Below are 17,985 nucleotides of genomic sequence, written 5' to 3'. Positions count from 1 at the left end.
TTTGATGATGTAAGGCTGCTGTGGGAGCCTGAGCCCCACTGATGGGCCCTCTGCAAGGACAAGTGCCCGTCAGCCCAGCCCTGCACAGGGGCAGGGCTGTTCCCTCCTCACGGCCCTGGGCTCTCTTGGGGATGCCTTCTGGGCTCTGCAGCCCAGCACGGCTTCTCCCTGACAGGTCGATGCCTCCGGGCGACCTGAGCCCCCCGTGCTGGGGCCCAGCCCTGCCCCTGTGCAAAGCACCTGCAGTGCAAGAGCTGCTCTCAGATCCGCGAGACCTCCCCAGCTGCGCTGCCAGGCAGGACCAGACATTCTCCCCAGGCACCATGGCGGGTGCTGAGGCTGAGCCAGCGATGTGTGCCCCAGAGGCACAGCCGAGGGCCAGCCCGGTCTCCTCCTCAGCCCGGCCCTGAGGAGCTCTGCGCTGGTGCGGGTGGTGTGGCTGGTAGTGAATGCTGGGGGGCTGGCACAGGCACCGCCTGATGGAAACCTCTTGCACGGCCTTTCATGGACCTGAGGCCATTCAGCCACAGCTGCAGATCTGGCCCACAGCTCCTGGGTGCAGAACCTGACTCCCAAGCATCTCCCCTCACATCAGCCACGCTAACGCCCTTGCTCGGGGAGCGGCTGTTGCTGAAGTGCCCCTGTCCTCCTCCCTACCAGGACTCCAGCCAGCTGCGAGTGCTCTCCATCTGCCTCTTCAAAGACCTGGTGCAGATGGTGGTGGGGAACGACAAGCGGCAGATGAAGAAGAACGCACGGAGAAGCCTGCTCCCTCTGTTCTTCCACATGAGTGACCAGAGCGAGAGCATGGCCAAGGTACAGCTTTCAAACCTGACCAGTGATGTGGGGCAGGGGGTGCTGACAGCACAGGGGTTGCCTGGGCATCCGGGAGGGGCAAGGGCTGCTGCTGGCAGTTGGACTCTTGGAGCCTGTGTCACCTCAGGGTCCAACTGCCTGAGTCACTGAGGGCAGGGCAGAGCTCCCCTCCTTGCCTGCATCGGTCCCACCACTGCTTTCCTCCTCCCTCTGTGCCGCCTGCTGCAGAGGAGCATGGCGAGGAGGGGTCCCCCCATCCCTGCTCCCCCCATTCAGCCCTCCTCCGGCGCACCCCAGAGGAAGGGTCCCAGCATACCCAGCACCAGGAGGGGCGGAGAAGATAGCACGGACATTTCCCACACCTGCTCTACCTGGTCCAGCAGGGCTCAGCAGCAGCCCATGGCCACCAAGGCCTGAACACAAGAGTCCCTAGAGGCTTCCCAGCTGTCCCTGCAGGTGTTGGAGGCCAGGGCCCTCAAAGAGCCCCAATCCCTGCCCACAAGCCCCCCAATCCCTGTCCCCCTCTGCAGGCCTCTCAGGAAGCCCTCCTCGTCATTGCAAAGCTGCTAAAGTGGAAACAGCTCAAGCACCTGGCCATGACACAGCAGACGTACAGGATTGGGGAGTGCTTGGTGAGGACAATCCCCAAGGCCCAGGGCCCGGGCTGGACAAGGGGTGCCCCCTGTGCAGCTGTGCCTCGCCTGCCCTGCTCCAGCCCGGAGCCCCCAGCCTGGAGCTGCACCCTCCTTCCCTGCCCTCAGGCACAGAGCCCCCCAAGGGCTCTTCCCCAGGCCCCTCTCCCCTCCCTGCCCTCAGGATGTTGAAAGAGACCCAGGCCCATCTGGGTCCTGGCAGTGGGACAGAGGGGTCTCAGGACCTCCAGAACCCCCTCTGCCTGCGGCTGTCTCTGAACCTCAGCCCCACAGGGCTCCTGGCTGGGAGATGGGAATGGCCTGAGGTGGGAGGGAGACAGGGGGTGCTGGGAGGAGGGGCCGGTGCGGCCGACTGGGGAAGGTCTGTGCCAGCCCCAAGCCCTTGTGCTCTCTCCAGCTGGTGCAGGACAAGAGCAGAGTTGAAGAATATCTGAGTCAGAGCCTGCCGTACCTGAAGGATGCTCAGGTCCCCTTGCGAGAGGCGGCCGTGAGGTTCATGGGTGAGCCACAGCCCCTGGGGTCCCTCTTTTGGCAGCCTGGCCCCAGGCCCAGCCGCTGCACTGGCAGCACGGGGCAGCCCTGTGGCTGCCAGAGCCCCGACTGCCCCGGGCAGGGCCTGGGCAGCCAGGGGCTCTGTGCCTCCCTCTCCCACCCCTGCCCACGCAGGTGGGCTTGGTGGCAGCCTTGCTCGGCCCCACCCTGCCTCGGGCACTGTCCTTCCCTGGGGTCACCCTGCTGAGGGGGAGGAGGGCGTGCAGCCAGACCGGCAGAGCCGGGAGCTGTGCTGCTGGGAGCATGCTGGGGAGCGGGAGGTCTGACGGAGCTCTGTGCCTAGGGCTTGCCGCGCAGCACCTGAGGGACAAACGCGAGGAGAAGCTGTCCGAGATCTGCAACGGTGAGTAGGGGCAGCGCTGTGTGTGCCGGGGCTGGTGGGCCAGGGGACAGAGCCTGGGCAGTGTGCTGCTATGCCTTGACCTGCTCCAGGGAAACACTTCAAGGGCAGAGCAACATCTCAGGGGCATTTGGGGCATTCCTGCGCAGCAGCTTCCAGCTGGTCCGTTTGTCCCACGTGCTCCTCCTGGCCAGGGAAAGGGATGGGTGGGGCTGGCATGGTGTGGAGGGGATGCCTGGGGGTCTCTGCAGACAGGTGGGTTTCAGCTCTGTTCTCTTGCCTTCTGTTGCAGCCCTCCAGCCTTTGCAGAAAGACGCCGAACTCTCAGTCTCGTCCCTGGCAACTCAGACCATGCTGATCCTGAGATCTCCAAGGGAGCAGCCAACATCGGGATGGACCCTGGGGGCGCTGTGCTGCTGGCCCTGCAAAGCCAGGCAGAAGTGAATCAAAAAGAAGCCTCTTTTTGATTAAAGCTGGAACCACAAACCCAAGGCCACGGTGTCCTTTGCACGAGAACCACCCTGAGCGGGCCGAGCAGACAGCGTTGTTCCAGGCCTCTACCGCTGCGTGCAGGACAGCTCACCTCTCGGCACACCCTGGCCCCAGTATTGTAGAATTTCACCCCTCTGTTAGGCTTTCCCCCAGAAGAAGTCATGTTTGTTCACCTCCTGTGGAAGTCTTTTCTCTAGCGAGGCAGAGGGCAAAAGGGAGAAGGCAGACCCCAAAGGAGCCAGGATTGCCCCGAGAGCTGCCTGATGCCCCGGCTTTGCGGCAGCCCGTGGCAGCACAGCACACACTGGCCCAGGGTGTCCTTGCAACAAAGCCCCAGCTGCCCTGCTGGACTACAAAACCTGGAGGTTTCAGCCTGCTGTTCAGACGTGGCCACCTCTGGCGCGCTCTGGGCTCGCACATCCTTGCCCGTGAGCCAGGGGAGAAGTTTCCCTGTGGAGAGGGAAGAGCTGTGGCCCCATTGGCACCCTGCCCCACCTCCCCTGGGTTGCTGGGGCCGAGCTCCCAGCCCTTTGGGCAGCTGGGCTGCTCTGGCCTTCTCCCGCCACTGCAGCAGCAGCTGTCCTCTGCCCCTGCCACGTCCCTCTCGCCGATGTGACAGCATTGGCCAGGCCCCAAATCCTGCCGCTATCCCAGCAGCTGCCAGGGCTGAGCAGAGCACTGCATCCACAGGACAGGGCCAGACCGTGCCCGGTGCCATCACGCAGGCAGTGGGGCTGTGGGGTGCACCAGGCTCCCGAAAGCCACCTCCCCAAGGGATCTACTCTAGAAATCCCAATTTCTAATCTAGAAATCTAGATTCCTACTCTAGAAATCTACTCTAGTAGATCCCAAAGGACCTAGTCTAGAAATCTGGGCCTACTACCTGGCACTTCCCCGATCCCTGAGGAAACCTCGATGCTCCTGGAGATGCCTGGCAGGAATATGGGGCATCTACCAGGCATGCACCCGCCCCCAACAGACACAAAACGCCTCAGGTGGCTGCCTCGGAGGACTCTGGGGCTGCTACCTCCTTCTCCACAGAGGGCCAAGAGAGCCTGGGAGGAGACCTGGGGAGCTACCAGGCATGCACCTCAGTCCTACATGAAGAAAACTTTGCAGGTAACTGCCAAGGAGGAGGCTGCGGCTGCTGCCCAGGAAATTCAGCCCTCTCCAGGGAAGGTCACAGCACTCCCAAGCTGCCTTGGACGAGTCCCAGCAAGGGACACAGCATGGACATGCCTCCAACATACACGAAATGCCTTAGCTGGCTTCCCTGCAGGACTCAGGGGCTGCTCCCTGCCAAATTCCCTGCTCTCCAGGGGAGACCAAAACATTCCAGAGCTGCCTGCCAGAGGTCCAGTAGAGCTACGAGCCACGCACGTTCCCCCAACATACACAATGCTCTTGGGGGATCTACTCTAGAAATCAGGGGCTATTACCTGGCACTTCTCCTGTCTCCTGGGGAAACCTCCAGGCTCCTGGAGATGCCTGGCAGGAATATGGGGCATCTACCAGGCATGCACCCGCCCCCAACAGACGCAAAATGCCTCAGGTGGCTGCCTCGGAGGAGTCTGGGGCTGCTACCTCCTTCTCCAGAGGAGGCCAAGACACCCCTGGAGATGTCTGGGAGGACTCCTGGGGAGCTACTGGGCATGGACTTTCCCCCAACAGACGCATTGCTCTTGGGGTAGTTACCTTAGAATTCTCTGTTGCTGGTAATCCACCTGTCTCCAGAGTAAACCCAAGTTCTGCCTGAGAGGCCTCTGAGGAGTCCTAGAGAGCTACCAGGCATGTACATAAGTCTAGCATACACAGAAATCCTTCGGTAGCTACTTTGGAACAGTTTGGCACGGCTACCTCTGAAATTCCGTTGCTTCCAGAGGAGGGCAAAACATACTGGAGATTCCTCACAGGAGTGCTGGGGAACTACCGCTCATAGACCTTCCTCCAACACAAAGAAATCTCTTCATCTAGCTAACTAGGAAAACTCTGGTGCTGCTACCTGGGACTTCAGCTGTCTCTGAAGAAAATGAAAACCCTCCGGTAGATGTATGGGGAGAGTCCTGAAGCGAAAACAGAACGGACCTGTCCCCAACATACACAATGCTCTTCGGGTAGCTACCTTAGGAGATTCTGGGGCTGCTCCCTGGGAAGTCACTCATCTCTCGAGGAAACCAAAGGCTCTGGGAAATTCTTAGGAGGAGTTCCAGTGTGTTCTTGGTCTTGGACCTGCCACAAACATTCGCCAAACTCCTCAGGTCTACCCTTGCGGCGTCTGGGGCGTCTACCCAGCACTTCAGCTCCCTTGACAGCAGGACAAAACACTTTGGGAGATGCCTTTGAGGAGTCCCGGGGAGCTACAGGGCATGGTCCTGCTTCCCATTTCTATTAGTAATCAATGATATAGTATCAATCACTAGTATGGCAGCAGTCAGGAAGAGCCACAATCAATCATATAGCCACAACCAATCTTTCACCAAGAACCAAACAGCAATAACTAAGTAGGCGTATACTGTCGCAAATGACTACAAACTTCTTAGTAGGGAGGGAACTTATCCTCAAAATAGCAGCAGGTATACTGATGATAGATTACTTCCACGGCTATACAATACCGGTACAAAGTGAATGAGATTTCAGAAAGGGCCAAAGCATCCCAGAGGGGAGGACAATCCGATCCCAGAGGGGACCCAGCCATCCCAGAGCTGGGCGATCAACCAAACCGACTCCAAAAGGGAGCCCAAAGGGGGACCAATGAAGGAACAGAGTCTCACTTCAGAGATGATCCGGAGGTGTCTGGAGTCTCGGTACCTAGCTGTGCTGCAAAGCCACCAGCTGCACCTTTCAAGGATGCTTCTGGACGCCAGGCTCACAGCTCCTGGGCTCGCAGGAAAGTTCTTCTGCTCAGTCATTTCCCCTGCTAACCAGTCGCCTTTACGTCTGCTCACGCCTGCCTGCTCCTGCCCTATCAGCTCCTCGGACACCAGGGACATCACAAGCACCTGCTCAGCAGGAGCGTCCTCACTTCCAACACCCCCGCTTTTTCACCTCCACGTCCACCTCCGTCCCCCATCTCCCTGCGCTCTCCTCCCTCCCAGGCACCTTTCTCACCCACTCCACGGCTTCCCAATGCCTCTGTCTCTCTCTGTGTTTGTGTGGCAGATGCTACCTCAGAAGCATTGTCCCAGCCAGGTCACCTGCATCTCTCTCTCTTCTCCCTCTACTCTCAGCATGACTGCGCCAGCTGTCCGATTCGCTTCTTGACCTCAAAGGCCCTTTCGTCCTGCCCTCCCTTCTGCTGTTCAATTCTGTTCCTGCAAGAGAAGTGACAACCAGTCGGTGTCCCCTCTGTGGTATCTTACCTGCATCTTCCTGAGCTGGACAGCTGGTGGGAACTGTCACCATCAGCCCCCGCAGTGCTTGAAGTCTTCTCCTGGCACAGGCGTAGCTCTGGCTGTGCTTGGTGTGTTACCATGCTTCCTGAAGAACAGCAAAACTCAAAGTTACTCCTGGGCAATGTCCTGCTGCAAAGAGCTGCTTTGAAGGCAGCTTGGCAGCAGACCCTGAGGCTGTGTCGGGGCCGGGGGTGGCCACATCTGCCTCCTTCCAGCGGGATTTTGGAAAGCCCGTTTCCAGCTGCGAGTGCCAGGCCAAGGGCACGGGGCAGAAACAGACCCCACCCCAAGGGCTCCAGTCCTGGGCTGGGCTCTGTCCCCAGACCACTAGAACTTCTAAACAGGCTCTCCCTCTAAAGGAATTATCTTCAGTTTGCAGAAAAGAAACCATATACTTCCAGATTCAGTAGTCTGACTAAGACTGCTGGAGGGCAACTGGGGCTTCAATTCCAGAACAAAAGAACTGCCATTACACAATCTCAGCCACCACCTCCATGATCCTCTTGTCAGTGACCCCCCATAAGCTGCGTTGTAAAAAATATCTAATGACTAATAGTGTCATTTACCCCCAAAATCTTTGTTTCCCTCATACCCTCAGCCTACCGCAGTAATAATCATACTGTTCTTCTGTAATTACACCTGAGAACCCTCCAAAGCTCCTGTCATTGGACAGGCACACACCATCCTGCAGGAGGAAAGGACAACATAGGCGCAGCCTGTATGACTGTCAGTGGCACAAGAGGTCCTTGTTTCTGGAAACACTCGCTAAGTCCCTGATCCAATGAGATCGAAGATTTTTTTACTTTTTCCTCCCCTAATAAGTTGAAGCCCTTCTAGGGGTCTTTAAAAGACCCTGACCTTAAAATGGCAACACTTCGGGCACAGGGGATGGGTCAGGTCATCTGTTTTAGGGTTCTCATAAAAACCCGAGGCATGTGTTGTGTCTATTCCTAAATTAGTTTTCCCTTTCCTTCACACTCCTCCCCCAAAAGAGAAAAAAAAAGCCAATGAGTAACAGCATCAGCACATTTGAAATGCTCTGCTAATACATGAGGTTTCCACTAAGGGTGCCATGGAACAGGTGCAGTGAGCTGAAAGCTGCAAGGCGCACACCAGCAGCGTGCAACGAGGAAAGGCCAGTGCACGTCAGCACCCTTGTTCTGACAGACGGCCATCGCTGAAGACCAGTCTGCTCGGTCAGGACGCTGAACCTCCGCTGCACCCACACCCAGCCCTGACCAAAAGCGGACACAGAGTGACTGTCCAGAAGCGGCATTTGGCTCAGGGGGCGTGCAGGGCAACAGGGACCCAGACAAACTGATAACAACTCCCCACGGTCACCTTTTTCTCCTTTTCCCCTTCCAGGTGACACTGGTCAAGCCCCAGGCACCTGCGGCCATTCGCTGTATGCAGCTCCCCTGATGCTGGATATCTGATACACGTTTAATAAAACAACGTACCCCCAGAGAGAGATTTTGTTTGTTCACCCTGAGCTGCGGGGAAGGTGCGTGCGTGGGTGAGGAAGATCTGCTTTCTCTGTGTAATTTTTATGCCTCAGCAAAAACACTGCAAGATTCGGTCTAGAGGACGGCACTGAAATCAAAAGGCTAAGCGACCAAGAAGGCTCCAACTGCACGTTTCCACCTCACTGCCTTAAACCAAACAGACTTTGGATCCTGATTGCCCACTTCAGCCTGGCATAGTCCCATTCCTCGTCCAAAAGCTACCGTGCGCCTGGCTGAGGCCAGACACAATCCACACAGAGAGCAATCAGAGCTAAACCCTGCACTTTCCTTGGGACAGTATCCTTGGAAAACTTCTTTGCTGGGTTGTTTTAAAACCTGTAACTGCAAGAGAACATCCCTGATGGGTTGACAGGAACTTCCTGGCTGTGGTAAAACCATCCGCCCTCTGCACCCCCATTTCCCAAGAGCCGGCAGCACAGCCTGGCTGGGGGGAAAGGCACCTATCAGACCTGGGGGCCCAGAGAGGAGCACAAGCATCTGCCAAGGGAGCTGCATCCAGCCAGGAGCCCTCCCCACTGGCTTCTCTGACAACAAAGCCCTGGTGTGGGCTCCCACCAGGAGAGACAAAAATCTTCCAACTTTTCCCTCATTTCCCAGGGATTCCCGGAGCTATCATGAGCTACCTCTCTGTGGCACTGCACAGTTCAGCTACCCCTGGTGGGCAATACTGAAAACAACACACAACCCATCAGCCCAGGAGTCAGACGGATACTGAGGGAGGGCAAAAGGAAGAGGGATGAGAGTACGTCAAGGGTGCAGAGAGGATAATGCGTGCTTGTCCAGCATTATCCAGCCAGCACCTACGGGGAGACCACTGCCATGGCCTCCCCAGAAGGACACAGTCCATTCCACTTCCCACCCACCACCAAGCTCTCTTGTGTTCCCACTCTACATTTCTAAGTCATTTTTAAATGTCTGTGTCTAATAGAAAACACCTGGGTAAGTCTGGGTGCTATCAGGAAACACCCCAGAATTCACTCCAGACTGCCAGCGCACCAACCTTCAGGGATGAGCACCAGCCACGTCCATTGCCTTTGGGCAGTCACAAAATCCAAGCCTGCTGGTGAAGCTCTTACTCACAGAAGTCGTTCCCCGTTGCGGCCATCGCTCCTCTCAGGAACAGAGGGGAAAGCTCAAGGCTCTGAGGATGTGCTCCAGAAAAAGAACACCAGTGCAAGAAGATCCCCGTCACCTAATTGAAAAGAAATCATTCTAGCTCAATGAAATGAGTACCCAAAATGAAACACACAGAACCGCCTCGGCCACCAAAACCGTTCCAGTGGTAGTTTTTAACTGCTGCCGAGCTGCAGGCTGATGACCTTACCACCGCTGTCACAGGGCGCCAGTTCACAGCAATTACGAAGGCCCTTTTGAAAGACTCCAATGCACGTCACCTTCTCTGAAGAGGACCTGCTGCTGACCTGTTGCCAGCGTTAGCAGCAGAGCCCTCTGGCTCTCCAGCCCACACTTTCCCACCTTGTATGAGGGAGTGACCAGCTTGCAGCTGCTACTTTAACGGCTCTCTTTGCCGTGCTCCTTTTCTGCCTGGCTTCCTACTGGATCAGTCAGGGTGGGCTTCTTGTCATTCTAGACTGAGGCCAACTTCTCAGGAGGAGGACTACACTGCTGTCCCCATGCTTACTTATTTTAGAATATGGAAGAGAAATTATAATTTGCAAATAGGAACTCTGCTCATAGCCCATATCTATCTAGTCTATAGCCCACAGCTCTGAAGGCATAGACCAGCCTATACCTGTTTCCTGTATCTACCTACTCTATGATCTGTCTGGAACGTCAGATCCTAATTACCTTTATTAGAGAAGGGAACTGGGGGGAAGGGGAAAGAAAGAATAGGTGGAAAAAAGGAAAAGTGTAGGCACGCAATTGAAAAAGAAAGGAGCTGAGATATCCCAAAGACCAGCTCAGCCCACCTCGCTTTAGCTGGCAAAAAGCTGTGCAGCTTGGAGGAAAAAAAAGTGATTTTGATGCACACAGGTGTCTGAGTTCAGACATGAAGCAGCAGAAAAACCTTGACACGGCTCCTTTTCACTACCCGTGTGCATGCTGTGACTTCCTCGTTTCCCGGAAGTCCTCCCAGACTAGCAGGGACGTAGCATCTGCCCAGTCCGCGTGCCACGACGAGAAACGGGTTTGACCATGAAGGGGGTCAGAAGCCCCTGGCGCCCCGGCGTTTGCTTGGTCCTGAAGCCCTGAAGGGCCTGTCAGAGCTGGGGAGCCCCAGGGACAGAAGGGAAGGACAGTGGTCAGCTCCCGTAGGGAGACTGACGAGGCTCTGTCCTTCCTTCTGGCCGCAGGAGCATGCCCTGGGCCATGCCTCTCCTCCGCCCCAGGGCAAGGCGAGGCCTGAGGAAGGCTCTGGGGCAGAGCCCTGACTCCTGCCAGGTGCTGGCCAGGCCAACTGTTGCGTTAAAAGTTACTGTCATGTGGGAGTCTGAGGAGTGGCTGGGGGGGGAACCCTCCCCTCGAGTCACGAGGTTCAGACAGGACCCCCTCGCCTTCTAAACTCCTTCTCAGAGAGGAGTCGAGGTGCAGCTAAGTCCAGGCTTAGTCTCAGACTTGCTCAACAGTTTCTTTTCTAAGGACCATATATGTAGCTACTCGTCAGAGTCAGAGCCCTCTCAGGGCTTTCACTGTGCAAAGTCGATTAAGGCGACAGCGTTAATTTACAACGTTATAAGTCCGGTCGTGTTCAGCGTACTGAACTTCACAATTACGAATTCACAAATAACGCGCTGCACCCCCAGTCTAGTCATGTTGCATGAACTACCACGGCCACGCTTAAAGAGTCTGGTCGTGCTTAATGAGAACTACCACGGCTAGATTAATGAAGAGTGCAGTTTATTAGAGCAACAGACACACGGGTGCTTTGGATTACCAGTGATAAATTCACTGTCTGCAAAGCACGTGCAAATACCAAGAGTATGAGTAACACTGCCGGCTACAAACGTGTTCAAAGATAATAAAGCAACTCTAGAGACATTTCTAAGTTTCCCGGGGAGGCCCTTGGTATAACCAAGTGTTCGAATCTTACCCAAAGGCGTCCCGATGGGGGGGAAGAGAGGTTTAGCCCGTCGACTGATACCAGAGGTCAGAGTGGTACATGATGGTGTCTTCCCTAACATTCTCCCACTCTGAAGCCATTTTATACTATCTTTCACCTTTCGGGTGGAGCTTGAGTGACTCTAGTCACATATACCTTTGTTTAGGACTGGTGTAAAGTTTCCTCGCTTTGCTTTTAAAGGTATAAGCTAGGAAAATTCAAAGCGCAAGCTCAGTGAGGGGTGGTCGCACCTTGGAGGCGGGTAGCTTTTGGGATGGAGGTGTGTTTTGGTATTATAATGATGTTATAATGAGCAAAGTTCACCAAAAGGACAGCATTATTGTCAAAAACGTGACAGACGGTTGGCCCAGGGTGGTAAATACGCAGCTTATCAGTCCCATAATACCTTTAAGTTCCCATATAAGTGCAGAGCCTGGCTGCTGCATCTCCACACCGCTCCACCCTCCGAGCAGTACCTCTTAGAGCCAACGCACCAAGTTGCCCTGGCGTTACCAACACCTAAGGGTGCAGGCCTAGGGAACTTCCATGGAGCGGACTCCTTGCACGTCAGCCGCATTCCACCCGGGAAGCTTCTTCAATGCTGTGCCTTACCTAAAAGTGTGAATATAACTTTAATTTCTAAGTCACCTCAGCAATTATCCCACACCAACGCCAGCGGCTCCCATCACACAGCTCCTCCTGCCCAGGGCTGTGGCTGGCAGCACAGACAGACCCGCAGTTTGGGAAAGACTTGCCGATCCAGAGCAAATGCAGGGCAGCTCCCCTCCTGTCCCCATCCCTCCCCTCCCCTCCCCTCCTCTCCCTCCCTGAGCAGGCCCAGGCCCCAGGAGCGGAGCGAGGGACGGCAGAGCTGTGCACACACCTTGCGCTGCTGAGAGAAGAGCTCCAGGTGCCATTCCCTCCCTTCTCGAAGGCCGTCTCTCCGCAGGCCCTGTGTCCTGGCTGGCCAGGGGCGAGCTGCAGCGGGGAGGGCAGCGCTGTAAGGAGAGGCCCGGGCTGCCCCTGCCCACCTGGCAACAGCTGCGCCATTGGCCACGGCTGAGCCAATCAGCGGAGCCGGTGTTGGCCTGTCCCAGCCGGCCTGGCGCGGGGGGGCAGAGGCCGGGGGGCCTGAGGAGAAATGGGTGAGAGACAGGGTGGGGGCAGCCGGGGCGAGTGGGGGACCAGGGCAAGGACCGGGACTAGGGCCAGGACCAGGACCAGGACCGGGACTAGGGCCAGGACCAGGACCAGGACCAGGGCCAGGGCCAGGACCAGGACCAGGACCGGGACCAGGGCCAGGACCGGGACCAGGGCCAGAACCAGGACCAGGGCCGGAACCAGGACCAGGGCCAGGACCAGGGCCAGGCCCGGGACCAGGGCCAGGCCAGGCCCAGGGGAGCTGCAGGCTCCTGCAGCAGGTATCTCCCAGCGTGGACGGGCCTGGGGGGGACCTGGAGAGCTCACCGCCCATGGGCCCTGCCATGGCCCAGTTCACTGGCCCTGGGCCCGAGTGCTCAGCCCCAGGGACAACCCCACAGCCAGGGTCAGCGCGGCTCCTGCTGCTGCCCTGAGGGTGGCCAGCCTCCAGTCAGCCCTGAGCCAGGGTGCAGGTATCTGAGCTGGGACGAGATGGAAGAGCCTGGAAACCAATTCATCGAGAGGAGGCGATGGAAGACGGTACAGTGTAAGTGGCAGGTGGGATTAACGGCCACCCTCCGTTTTGTCTCGGGATCAGTACTGTGCTTGCACATGGACTAAGCCCCAGTTAGTTCGTAGCAGAAATTGTTGTTACTGCTCCTGGGTGCCAGAGAGCTGTTCCTGCTCCCTCCTCCCCGGTGCAACCTGAGCGCACGACTGCCCTGCCTGCCCCTGCCTTGGTGCTTTGGGAACTGGGGTGAAAAGGAAAGGCAGACTGGCGTGGTTACGGGGTCCCTTGAGGTGTCCTGGTTTTGCTTTGCTAATCGCTTCTGTAACATTTCCTGGGCTATTCACTAGATATGTGCATAGAGAGGCAAGTTAGGCCATGAAGTAAGTTTCCAAGTAAGGGTTTCCTTCTTGCAATAAAACATGATTCCATTTTCTCATAGGTAACAGACTGAAAGATAGAAGCCGAAGCAGCACGTAGCTCTTGTGAAAATAGGTAACAACCGATGGTTGCATTCAGTTGATCCTTAGTTGCTTCCTGCGTAGGAAAATGGTACGTTAATGTAATCTTTTGTGTAGAGGCAGGGCCTTGATAATGCTACTGTGTAGGCAGCGAGTATGCGGATGTCAGGTTTTCTGCATCTTTGTGACTGATTTTTCTTGTTTCTTTTAATGAGGAAAATCTTGCTGTGTACTCCTGAGGAAAGAAAGAAATGCAAAGAACTGATGAAGCAAGAGCTGCCAGTCAAGGTGGGAGTGTAGGTTAATAGGGGTTTGAAATTTTCTCGACTGTGTTCTAGCCAAAAGCCTTGTCTTAAACAATGGAAACGAGCTGAACTCCCAGGAATTTTTCATCCCTGCACAATTCTGTATTGCTACGGACTTTACCAGCCATGGTCATGGACTCTGGGCCTGTCCTGTAGTGAGGTCAAAGCAGGTATTCAGGGAAAAAAAAAAGGTGGCTTTTCCAAAATGCTTATGAGACAGAAGGCAACAGCTGGCTGCAGACAGGTGGGAATATAAAGAAGTGGTCAGTGTCACTCAGAATGAGGAACAGTGAGGTGGGTACAGCCGTAGCGTGACAGTTTTCATGGCCTTGAGCAGCACAGCAGGAGTTTTCAGGCAGCACGGCCGGCTGGCAGGGGTGTGTGAACAGCTCCTCCCGAGCGTGGAGATGGGCAGGGGAGAGGACAGTGCTGTTCCTGTTGGTGTGTAGCAGGGGACAGTCAGTGGAAGCTGCTCTCGGGGCGTATAATTAAGAGCTGTCGTCAGTGGGAAGTGACGCTTTCCCAAAATAAGAAGACATGACGTTCTGAAACAGCCGTTTTCCTAGGAGCTGCGTCAGAGCTAAGGCAGATGAGAGAGTCTTGCCTGCCGTTAGTCGCTGAGGCCGATGACAAGTCACTCAGCAGTTTTGGCAAGGACAGAAGAGGATAGATACATATGCGCCTCTGTGCTGATTGTCTTTGGGTTTTGCAGGTGGTAGGTTTGGCAGGACCTACTGTGTCGTTAATGTGATGGTAACAGCAAAACCTGTCGGCATCTGTGTAGGGCATTTTAGATTTTATATATGAGTACTTGAAGAGTTTGATGTTAACGTTGAGGTACGGTAGTTACAGTGTCATCAGAAGAAAGTGAAGTGAAAGAAGATGAGGCTGGCAAAGATACTCAAAAGCGGTATAATCTTTGACAGCGGGAACTTGTCATTAAGAGTTTATATGAACAGTTTTCCTTCAAGGTACTGTTCCTTTTAAAGATTTACAGAGGACATTTTGCTGTTCCCATATTCCGTGATGTTAAGTTAAAGCTCGCCACTGAGATTTAAAAACAAAAAGACCAAGGTGTCCTGGAAAGAAGAGTATTTACACAGACTCGCTAGTCTTACTCTTGTAGTTTTCAGTTCTCCTGAAACAGCAGGTATGTGTTTTTTCACTTGTGCTGTGCGGTGATTTAAAAAAAAAGAAAAAAAAAAAAGAAAAAAGAAAAAAACTTGAAACTTCCTCTGAAATGAGAGGTGGGAGAGACACATCACCTTTTCTGCCTCTTCCACTGTCCTGCTTTCTCTTAAACTTGTTTGTATCATAATTCTAAATTCTTTGCTTTCACTAGAGGCAAGACGACCGAAGATACTGTTTATGGACCGGTGGTCTCCTGTCAGGCAGAGATATCCCTGTAGACGTGCTGGGTCCCAGAGGCCTTGCTGCAAAAGGACTAAGGCGTGGGTGTGTGGTTAGTGATGGTTCTCCCTTACCCACAGTGCTGTGAGTCAGGTCAGTGAATAATGCTTTGGAGGGGTTTCAGATTGGTGGTAATTACAGAAGAATAGTATGATTATTACTGCGGTAGGCTGAGGGTATGAGGGAAACAGGTTTGGGGAGGAGAGGATACTTTTTATTAGCCGTTAGATTTTTTACAATGTGGTGTTTGTGGGTCACTGACAAGACCATCACGGAGGTGGTGGCTGAGATTGTGTAATGGCAGTTCTTTTGTTCTGGAATTGAAGCCCCAGTTGCCCTCCAGCAGTCTTAGTCAGACTACTGAATCTGGAAGTATATGGTTTCTTTTCTGCAAACTGAAGATAATTCCTTTAGAGGGAGAGCCTGTTTAGAAGTTCTAGTGGTCTGGGGACAGAGCCCAGCCCAGGACTGGAGCCCTTGGGGTGGGGTCTGTTTCTGCCCCGTGCCCTTGGCCTGGCACTCGCAGCTGGAAACGGGCTTTCCAAAATCCCGCTGGAAGGAGGCAGATGTGGCCACCCCCGGCCCCGACACAGCCTCAGGGTCTGCTGCCAAGCTGCCTTCAAAGCAGCTCTTTGCAGCAGGACATTGCCCAGGAGTAACTTTGAGTTTTGCTGTTCTTCAGGAAGCATGGTAACACACCAAGCACAGCCAGAGCTACGCCTGTGCCAGGAGAAGACTTCAAGCACTGCGGGGGCTGATGGTGACAGTTCCCACCAGCTGTCCAGCTCAGGAAGATGCAGGTAAGATACCACAGAGGGGACACCGACTGGTTGTCACTTCTCTTGCAGGAACAGAATTGAACAGCAGAAGGGAGGGCAGGACGAAAGGGCCTTTGAGGTCAAGAAGCAAATCGGACAGCTGGCGCAGTCATGCTGAGAGTAGAGGGAGAAGAGAGAGAGATGCAGGTGACCTGGCTGGGACAATGCTTCTGAGGTAGCATCTGCCACACAAACACAGAGAGAGACAGAGGCATTGGGAAGCCGTGGAGTGGGTGAGAAAGGTGCCTGGGAGGGAGGAGAGCGCAGGGAGATGGGGGACGGAGGTGGACGTGGAGGTGAAAAAGCGGGGGTGTTGGAAGTGAGGACGCTCCTGCTGAGCAGGTGCTTGTGATGTCCCTGGTGTCCGAGGAGCTGATAGGGCAGGAGCAGGCAGGCGTGAGCAGACGTAAAGGCGACTGGTTAGCAGGGGAAATGACTGAGCAGAAGAACTTTCCTGCGAGCCCAGGAGCTGTGAGCCTGGCGTCCAGAAGCATCCTTGAAAGGTGCAGCTGGTGGCTTTGCAGCACAGCTAGGTACCGAGACTCCAGACACCTCCGGATCATCTCTGAAGTGAGACTCTGTTCCTTCATTGGTCCCCCTTTGGGCTCCCTTTTGGAGTCGGTTTGGTTGATCGCCCAGCTCTGGGATGGCTGGGTCCCCTCTGGGATCGGATTGTCCTCCCCTCTGGGATGCTTTGGCCCTTTCTGAAATCTCATTCACTTTGTACCGGTATTGTATAGCCGTGGAAGTAATCTATCATCAGTATACCTGCTGCTATTTTGAGGATAAGTTCCCTCCCTACTAAGAAGTTTGTAGTCATTTGCGACAGTATACGCCTACTTAGTTATTGCTGTTTGGTTCTTGGTGAAAGATTGGTTGTGGCTATATGATTGATTGTGGCTCTTCCTGACTGCTGCCATACTAGTGATTGATACTATATCATTGATTACTAATAGAAATGGGAAGCAGGACCATGCCCTGTAGCTCCCCGGGACTCCTCAAAGGCATCTCCCAAAGTGTTTTGTCCTGCTGTCAAGGGAGCTGAAGTGCTGGGTAGACGCCCCAGACGCCGCAAGGGTAGACCTGAGGAGTTTGGCGAATGTTTGTGGCAGGTCCAAGACCAAGAACACACTGGAACTCCTCCTAAGAATTTCCCAGAGCCTTTGGTTTCCTCGAGAGATGAGTGACTTCCCAGGGAGCAGCCCCAGAATCTCCTAAGGTAGCTACCCGAAGAGCATTGTGTATGTTGGGGACAGGTCCGTTCTGTTTTCGCTTCAGGACTCTCCCCATACATCTACCGGAGGGTTTTCATTTTCTTCAGAGACAGCTGAAGTCCCAGGTAGCAGCACCAGAGTTTTCCTAGTTAGCTAGATGAAGAGATTTCTTTGTGTTGGAGGAAGGTCTATGAGCGGTAGTTCCCCAGCACTCCTGTGAGGAATCTCCAGTATGTTTTGCCCTCCTCTGGAAGCAACGGAATTTCAGAGGTAGCCGTGCCAAACTGTTCCAAAGTAGCTACCGAAGGATTTCTGTGTATGCTAGACTTATGTACATGCCTGGTAGCTCTCTAGGACTCCTCAGAGGCCTCTCAGGCAGAACTTGGGTTTACTCTGGAGACAGGTGGATTACCAGCAACAGAGAATTCTAAGGTAACTACCCCAAGAGCAATGCGTCTGTTGGGGGAAAGTCCATGCCCAGTAGCTCCCCAGGAGTCCTCCCAGACATCTCCAGGGGTGTCTTGGCCTCCTCTGGAGAAGGAGGTAGCAGCCCCAGACTCCTCCGAGGCAGCCACCTGAGGCGTTTTGCGTCTGTTGGGGGCGGGTGCATGCCTGGTAGATGCCCCATATTCCTGCCAGGCATCTCCAGGAGCCTGGAGGTTTCCTCAGGAGACAGGAGAAGTGCCAGGTAATAGCCCCTGATTTCTAGAGTAGATCCCCCAAGAGCATTGTGTATGTTGGGGGAACGTGCGTGGCTCGTAGCTCTACTGGACCTCTGGCAGGCAGCTCTGGAATGTTTTGGCCTCCCCTGGAGAGCAGGGAATTTGGCAGGGAGCAGCCCCTGAGTCCTGCAGGGAAGCCAGCTAAGGCATTTCGTGTATGTTGGAGGCATGTCCATGCTGTGTCCCTTGCTGGGACTCGTCCAAGGCAGCTTGGGAGTGCTGTGACCTTCCCTGGAGAGGGCTGAATTTCCTGGGCAGCAGCCGCAGCCTCCTCCTTGGCAGTTACCTGCAAAGTTTTCTTCATGTAGGACTGAGGTGCATGCCTGGTAGCTCCCCAGGTCTCCTCCCAGGCATCTCAAGGGCTGTCTTGGCCCTCTGTGGAGAAGGAGGTAGCAGCCCCAGAGTCCTCCGAGGCAGCCACCTGAGGCGTTTTGTGTCTGTTGGGGGCGGGTGCATGCCTGGTAGATGCCCCATATTCCTGCCAGGCATCTCCAGGAGCATCAAGGTTTCCTCGGGGATCGGGGAAGTGCCAGGTAGTAGGCCCAGATTTCTAGACTAGGTCCTTTGGGATCTAC

This window comes from Mycteria americana, chromosome 19 (genome assembly GCF_035582795.1).
Source record: "Mycteria americana isolate JAX WOST 10 ecotype Jacksonville Zoo and Gardens chromosome 19, USCA_MyAme_1.0, whole genome shotgun sequence".
Classification (NCBI taxonomy): Eukaryota; Metazoa; Chordata; class Aves; order Ciconiiformes; family Ciconiidae; genus Mycteria; species Mycteria americana.
The sequence above is the reverse complement of the archived record's forward strand: the minus strand, read 5'-3'. Positions refer to the sequence as shown.